This window comes from Populus nigra, chromosome 17 (genome assembly GCF_951802175.1).
Source record: "Populus nigra chromosome 17, ddPopNigr1.1, whole genome shotgun sequence".
Lineage (NCBI taxonomy): Eukaryota > Viridiplantae > Streptophyta > Magnoliopsida > Malpighiales > Salicaceae > Populus > Populus nigra.
The window spans coordinates 11,282,970-11,292,432 of record NC_084868.1 but is presented as its reverse complement, the minus strand read 5'-3'; positions in this window follow the sequence as shown (position 1 = coordinate 11,292,432).

Genomic DNA, 9,463 nt, shown 5'->3' with positions numbered 1-9,463 from the left:
ACTTGAAATGACTGAAAAGCCCCTGATCTCTGAACCCAGGTTGATCATGGGCTCGTTCTTGTGCTGTTAACTTTCATTTTTTTTTCCTTTGTTTTGGAAAGAAAAACGTGGCAGTGCTAATGATTTTTTCCCTTCTTGTTGACATCCTGGCTAGTGGTTAATTGTTTATTAATTACACTAATCAAATTCAAGCATTAGGGTTAACAAAAGGGATGGAGACAGTGACGCAGAATTATTTTTTTTCCAGCCTCCCCTGAACAATTTATAGTTCTAATCCTAAAGCTATTGAAATTTAAATTTTAACCTCCTTAAATATTATTTTTTCTAAATCTAATCCCCCCAACTAAACCCAACAAGAGACAGTCAGTTGACATTTTAATGTTCTCTCTATTAGGTACTTCAAATTAATATTAACTTGTGTTTAATGTCGACTTGGATGTTGAGATTTACATGATTTATTGCAGACATAAAACCAGGATCTAGCTAAACACAAAGCAAACTTAATTACTTTCTTGAGCTACCAAGGGAATAAGAATCGCCTTAGGTCAATTAAATTCGAAAGTGTTAATTAAATAATTTATGATGATCATGTTTTGATATTAAAGAACTGATTTTAGTCTTGCAGCATGATTAACAAGTGTTCATAATTTAATCAATGTTCCTGCGAGAAAGTATTTTTAATAAACGATCGAGACATAAATTCAAAGAAAATACACAAAATCATGATTATATTAATCAGCATGAAGCATACCCTCCATCATTAATCACAGAACTACTGCAGAATTAATTTCAAGTTCAATTTGTTGTCGTCTAATCGCCATGCCAATATTTCGACAACAACCCACATTCAGCCCCTTGTAGAAGAACAAACGCTAAATTATATATCCAGAAAGACCACGGATCCAAGAACCACCACCAGCGCAGATTGACACAGATCGATTACCTTTGCAAGATCCATCCATATTAAATTACGTATTGGGAGCTTGGGAAGAATTTATTTAGGTTTTGTTAATTTGGTATGATTTTTGCAAATTGATTTGATTTATTTTTTAACTTTTTTGACTCATACAAAAGTCATAAATATAATTGGTTTTTAATTTAAATAAATAATTTATTACAAAATTAATTGAATCAGATTAATTCTTATTTAATCAAAAACTAATTTTTTGGACTCTAACTTATACTACATCTACTCTTTACGAAAATTGCTTTGAGTAATTCTTATCAAATATATATCTAACTGGGAGGAGTATTATTAATTTATGTCATAAATTATTTATATTAAAAAAACACTTTTAAATTATGATTTAAAGTCAAAAATAATTTTTTTTAAAAGTCATGCTAAATGAATTCTTAATTAATAATTCATTATTGACAAACTGGGCTTAACACACTCAGCTCACGCAACATCTTTTAGACATTACAGAATAACGCATGCATCATTGTCAATGGATAATCTAAAAGAAGAGTGGATCAGCTCCATCCTGCAACACAAGATAATTAATTAATATATATATATATATATTACTAACTAGTATATGGACATTAATTAATTACCTCTTGTTTCTGATCCCAACTTGTAAACGAACCCATGTTTTTAGATTCTTCTTCACCTTTCTTTTTAATATTAATGTAACATATAATAATGTATAACGCCAACAGAAGACAAACCTACACAATTATACTAATCACTATAGTTGATGAAGGTTATTCCATATACTTGAAAAATAACTACATATATTCATTATTATATATCTTTATCAAAAAACTATCTCAATTAAAAGTTTAAGTTAGGTGAGATTTCAAGATGTGATTTATATTATTATTTAACATGTTCTTTCATGTAAACATATTTTGAGATTATTGTGCTATTAATTAGAAGAAGGAATGAGAGTTGTGAAATTTAAACTTGTAGTTTTAATGTCATGTAAAAGAACCATCTAAACCTTAAAAGTAAACCTGTTAGGAGAGATTATAAAATATAATTTATATTATTATCTAACTATTTTTATGTTATATAAAACTTGCTTTAAGTGGATTGTGCAAACTTAATTTAATGACTTGTAAAATTAATAGCTTAATTAAATAAATAAAAAACTAATTTCAGGCTAATGTACGTACTGGGATTCAACCACTACTTGGTTGTGACAAAGAATCCGCGTAGTTGGAAGGTACACAAACAAATGTCATGGAAACAATCCAACTTCGTTTTTGAGATTGATTGAGTTTTGCAATAAGTAATTATGGCTAAAAACACTGCATGTGGTTTATGAGCAAAGCTAGAATCCTTGTACATATCTAGCGGACAATAACATACAAAGGCTAGGACTAATCTTCTTCTTAGCGGATAATTTTTAATAATGTCTTGCATAATGTTACAAAAACTCACGAAGACAAGATTAGTACCACTAAATCACCTGCTATATTTTGGATAAAAACCACTTCTACGCTTCAAGTGATCATGGATACAATTTAATCAAATGTAATGCGGGCCTCATAATTACTCAAGTTACTGGATTTAAATTAACCAGGTGATTTTTAGCATTTTTTCCAATATCACTTCATGTCAAATTAAAAATTATTTCAACTTAATAGTTTAAATTATTTGGTAAGGTCCCATTAAAACTTGTACGGATTTACATTATCTTTTGCATGTTTAATTTTTATTAAATAAATAGAGATAATAAGATTCGAACTCTTAACCACTTAGTTATCAAGACTCTGATATTATGTCAAATAATCATCTCAACCTAATAATTTAACATATTAAATAAAATCTAGAATATAATTTATATTATTCTTTAACACTTCTTACATGTCATTATTCTTTTTTCAACCTTTAATTGCAAAAACTTCAATCAATTTCAAAGTTCTCAAAGTTGATACATGCAACTAAGAGCTCAAGAGGCTAGCTATCTCCTAAAAATAAAATAAAAAATCTCTCGGAAGCCTTTAGTCGTCATTCCAATTATTTCCATCGGTGTAGGTCGATTACAATATTTACAAAGAAAGAAGGCTAGCTAGCTAGCTAGGGTTTTGTATTTCTTCATATGGATGGATATACACTAACTGGATCCCATTAACTAGAAAAGCACTGCAAGTTCACATTCCAAATGGAAATTCCATAAGCCATGACACTTTCTGTGTGATCACAGTTGTTCCTTAATGTAAAGTGAAAATGACTAAAATGCTGAAAACCACATATTTTAGATTTATTCATATGCTATTTTCTTTCTCTTCCTCTATCCCTTTGCAGCTACTGATCAATATCAATAGATTTCTCGTTGAAATCATTTCCACCCTCGCAAATCGTGAATAAACGTAGAAAATCCATATTTTAGATTAAGTACATTGATTGAAGGATACTGGAGGGCATGATACAGGCAACAAAATAAAAATAAAATCCAGAGATGTAAGAGTAGTAGTCATTTCTCATGTAAGCCCACTAAATTAAATGGTACAATACTTTAAAAAAATGAAAAATACAAAACAAGTGCAGCGCGTGGGAGCGAGCGGGCGAGAGAGAGAGAATAATAACCGTAGGATGTACACGTGAAGCGGAGATTCGAATAGATCAGACGTTCAGTTAATGTTCACGTCATCATCATCGAACGAGTCTCGTGCCGGCCAACCCAAACCGTATACACCGAGTACATTGACACAGCAAGACGTTACGTCCGCGAGGCAACGTGGGTGCGTGAGTGCCATTGGGTTCCCTTAGCGGGAGCCAGCCAACCAAACCCTAACAGACAGCAAGTAGGTGTCATAAAGAGAAGAGAGGGACCCATTAATTCTTTGACATGGTTCAAGGCCTGCACGACTGCAATCTTTGGTACAGTACTTCAGCCTCTTGCATCTCCCATTATCTCTTTAACATCTTTTATCAACATCAAGATCTTCTTGGATGTTAATCATGAGGTAGCTGAGCTACTCTGGTTTAAGTTTTGTTTTTTAATATTCACAGGTTTGAGTTCCCTTAAAAGCTACTGGAGATTGTTGATTTTAGAGTCCGTTTAACACCTACAATTACCAAGGAAAAATAGAAGATCTTTCCTGGATGAGTCTTCGTGCCAACAAATTATTAAGAACTTTGATGTGTTTTAAGGAATTAGAACGATGGATGATAGGGTAAAATGCAAATCCATTCGCCACCTTTCGAGGATCGAACAGCCGGAAGCTGCCGTTCTCATCTGCTTTAAGCATGGGACCATTTCTTGTTTGATGAACTAGTCGTCTTTTCCCACCTCTATTCTATTGGATTAACATGCAGCGTAGTACATATCTTAGTTTCTGAACATTTGTGATGTTGACAGCTCTTGCCTGAAGAATATTGTTTCGGACGTTGTTTCTCGTAGTTTCACACCAGGAAATACGCGGTTTCATGTTCACATCTGTTGAAATAAGTTTATTACATTGTCAAGCAGCAAGTTTAACTGTGACGACTGGGAAAGACACTTCATCTTCATGCATATTATAAAGGGTTACCGAATTTGAAAGTTTAATATTTTTCACATTTATATGCAATAATTGTGGACAAGTCCCAACTGCTTCGGAGAAAAAAGCCAGGTTTATATGGAAAAAGTCTATATTGTTACCTAGTCGTGGTTTCTTGACTTCTTCTAACAACACGATATATGTTACTTAGCAAGATTTATTCTTGGCTGATGAAATATATATCGAGTGTTAAAGCAAGATTTATTCTTTCACAAATTAAGTTTTTTTTTTTTTTAATCATATCCGGCCCGGAATAGAGATTTATCTAAAAAGAGACCCCTTAATTCAAGATAACAAAAACACTGAAGGAGATGGGGGGTTTTATTATTGAATCCATTGTGCATTGTGAATTGTGAGTAAATGGATTTCACCAGTGACCCCTTTTCTTTTTTCTTTTTTCTTTTGGTTTTTTCCATCATTTTTTTTTCTTTCTTTTCAAATTTGTCCTTCTACGCTGCCTTTTCTTGCTATTGAAATTTGTGATTTATTTTTTAGGGACCATATTTGAAAAAAAAAAACAATTATTCAGACCTGTTTTGAAAAAAGTGAAAGAAAAGGGAAAACCAGCTGCACACGCCAATGAATGAGGATGGTCACAATGATGGGGTGGCGCGTGCATTATCATCCGCGCTCCAAAGGTGGACGTCTTTTCTTGGTACAATGGTACCGCTAGAATTGTCTAATGCTGACATTTTAGCGGGGGCGACACATGTTAGATTTATAAGTTCGATGTGGCTCTAGTAGTCGAATTTCTCTTTTCTTTATTCTTCTCCCTCTTTTATCTCCTCTCCTAGCTACTTAGTCCATTCCTCTAGTGGTTTGTTCCTTGCAATCTCCATAATAGTAAAGTCACCTGCGAGTTTTTTTTTTTTATCTAATTCTTTTAATTTTTTTTTTTTGCATTGATTTTTTTTATTTATTTGCTTAAATTGACTTGAGTTATTTTTTTTAAAATTGATATTTTTATTTTATCATTTATTATTGGGTTGTTTTGGGATTAAGTTTCATAATTTTTTATTTTATTTTTTTGTATAAGGATAGCTTTATCTTATGACATGAGTTATGAGTTCAACAAGTTTATCCGAGTTTACTCGAATTTTCTGGGTTATTTTTTAAAATTGGTTTATTTTAATTTTGTCATTCAAATTTAACTTGGTTGGATATTTTCTTTTGTAATTTTTTTTGTTTGTTTTCTACGAAGTTATTCAATTCTCATGATATTAGTTGAGGGTTTGATAAATTTACTCAAGTTGATTCCAATCTTTTTTATCCTTTTTTTTATTAAATATTATTTTTATCATTTTTGTCTTTTGACATTGAGTTAATTAAAGATTTAACTTCATAATTTATTTGAATTTTTTTTTCTATAATATTATCATAATCTCGTGACCAGGATCATAGATTTTATAAATTAACCCGATTTAACCCGAGTCAGTTTAGTATATAATTGTCCTGATTTAAAAAAAAAACTATGACTACTGTATTATCATTTTAATACGTAGGATTGGATTCTAAACTTATGATTTTTTTTTCTTCTGAAAAATACATTAGCAATGACTCTAAAAAAGATTTTTCTCTTAACATTTAATTATATCTTTTTTAATTAAAATTGTTAATTATTAAAACATATAATTCTCTATTGTTTTTTATTAAAGACATGCACCATCTTTTTTAGCTCGCAATTAAAAACAATTTCATGACGTTGGAAAGTGCATTTCCAACAACTCTTATCTCTTTTTTAGTGGTTGAAAAAGAATAATTTGTTCGCTCCACGGGAAAGCACGAGCATGTAGCAAAGCATTATTAATTATTATTTGGCACCACACCACACTTGGAAGGTCTCTACTCCGAGGACACGACACTCGAAGAAGTGGATAGGTGCCCTTTCCTAGTCGGCTCGGAGAACTTGGTGCCGGGAGACCGAATATGAGACAACTTGGTTAAACTCAACCTCCCTCTCTAATAATTATAAAACCAAATTGTACCGTTATATTCTTGAGACACGTGGAATTTATTTAACTGTATTAATTATTAGGGGTTTGAAAACACGTTTTAAAGTGTTTTTTATTTTCATTAATTAAAAAAACTATTTATTTAATCAAAAGTTATAAGAAAATCCACGCTAAACACTTGATAAACTCGTGTGAAATGATAATAGAAATTCCTACTATTATGAGTGGGTAGCGAGTGTTTTGTTTTTATTTTTTTTATTTGAATATTATACTGAGACATTGTTTTATTTAGAAATTAAAACATTTTACAATATTACCTGTTTGGAAATGTCAGTTGTTTTTTAAAGTGTTATTCATTTTGAAATATATCAAAATAAAATTTTTTTATTTTTAAAAAATTATTTTTGATATCAGTACATCAAAATAATTTAAAAAATAAAAAACATATTAATTTATAGTAAAAAAAATAAAAAAAAATTAAATTTTCTTAAAAACACTTTTAAAATACAAAAACAAACAAGCCAACGTGCAGTTTGTTGGATTATTATACGAAGAAGAAAGTGAATATAATCAAACATTTAATTTAAATATGATGATAAATAATCTAACTAGTGTAAGATTGCAACCCATTTTTAGACACCAACAAAACTAGCTAGATACCATTTATATGTACATCAAAAAAATAAATAAAAAATTCAATTTGATACTTTGAATTTCATAAAGCAATAGGTATGCTAACATTTCACCTATCATCTCTTTTAATTAACCAAACGACATGCTTAGCCTAAGATCCATGCATCTATAGCTTCCTTGGAAAAGCTAGTTCAAGATCAAATAACATCGTCTCTTAATATTCCGGAGCTTGTTTGATAATATAATGATTGTTTTTTTTTTTTTTGAAAATATATGAAAATATTTTTTTATTCAACATGTCAAAATAATATAAAAATAATTAAATTAAAATTAAATTAATTTTTTAACATACTTTTAAAATATAAAAATAAAGATGTGTCTTAATCTTTATCTTCTACCATCCAAATCTATTGTAATTTCAATAACTAGAATGAGATAAATACGTCTGGCTTAAAAAGCTGAACGTAAGAAGAACCTTGATATTTATAGCATGTTTGAGAGTGTAATTGTGATTGTTTTTTAAAGTAATTTTTATTTAAAATAATCTAAAAATACTAAAAATATATTAGTTTAAAGAAAAAAATAAAAAAAATTAATATTTTTCAAAAACATTTTTAAAACACAAAAACTAATAAAAACTTTTAATCACTCCAACATTAATCAATTTTACAGACGACACACACTGTAGATAAATAAATAAATGACTGGACAGTAGAAACAGCTCTACCAGTGTTTAATAAACAACTTGCTGAAAAATTCAGAGTCATCTTCAATTTGTTGATAAAAAAATGTAAAAACACTATATATATACTAATATCAAATTGTATTTTAATAGTTGTTTTAAATAGCATTTGATTAATATGGATATGACACAGATATAATAGGGACAAAAAAACAAGTTTTTTATATTATTCTAGAAATAAATTTATTTTATATTTTTATTTATATATTTTAACCAAATATATTTTTATTATTTTTATATTTTGAAATACTAATCAAACATAATATTTAAACAAGATCGATGTTCGATAATGCTATTTAAAGGTTTTGAGTTAAAACTTCAAACCTCCACTTGAAAATAAAATTAACTTTAATATATACAACCATTTTTATGATTCATGAGAATGACATTAAAATCGTCATGGAGATATATGATCGTTCATATAGTTTTCTGATAGGAATACTGTAACAAAAACTTGGTCCATATTCAACCACGAGAAGGAAATTAAAAGGTTATAGTAATTTAAGTTTAGACGAAGATTCACATTATTAATTATATTAATAATGTAAATTAATTTTTTGGAAATAACTGTAACTATCAATAATTTGGAAAAATTGGGGAGGGTGAGGTTTGGAGAGATGGGAGCAGCTGCAGAACGTTTTCAAATAACAGCGAGAACGGGCTCACTCTGCCACAAATGTGGAGCCTATTTTTACACTTGGTCCATAGCCAATGCAAAAGACAGTCCAAGCCTAATCCTTGATCAGATCAGCCTTGGCCCAAAGGTTTCCACTTTCATACATGGGTGGCTGCCTTCCTGCCTGGATTGCTTTTATGGATAATTCTCATGCTATTATCCTCTAAATATATGATGGTTTTTTTTTTTTTATTTATCAATCGGATTTCAAAAGGGTTTTTTTTTTTTTGAATCCTTTGATAGGAGTCCCCAATCTCATCAATTCTGACCGGAGAGAGCCCATACATTGAATCAAAATGATGGCGACGCCAACCCACCATCTTTTCTACTTGTATAAATTGGGCAGTTAGGATAGAAATTTAAAAAATAAATGAATTAATACAACAGTGAAAAAATTTGGTGAAATAACAGATTTTTAACTGTAATATTTATTAAATATTTAAGATTCTAAACCGTGAAAATTAAAAACCGCGGGCATCCATAAAGCTGCATTCTTGCCGCTATTGTTTTGCCACAAAGTTTGTCTGTTAAAGGAGGGAGTTTGCTGACAATGAAAGAGACCAGTTATTGTGGTTAGGCCAGTGTCGGTGGTGCTTTTAAAGAACTTAGTTTTGGTAGACTGAGAAACTATAGAACCAAAAAGAGCAGAGATGGCTTGTGAATACACACCATTTGAATCTTGAAAAGCTTGCTGTGCTCAGCCCTTGTAGACCGAGGTGCTGTAATCAGCGGCGGACTGAGAAAGACTAACGAAGAGAAAGGGGGAGAGAAAGAGGAAGCAGAAAAAGGGTTTTGAGGCACGCGAACTGGATAGGTATATTGATTATTGAGAAGCTAGAAATTTACTCATTTGAAATGTGTCGTGTTAGTGATATTTAGTTAATATTTTGCTTTTCAAGCGCGATAAGATAATATTATTTCTTCAAAAAAAATCTTAAAAGGAGAGTTATTCTACTAAATTTGTTT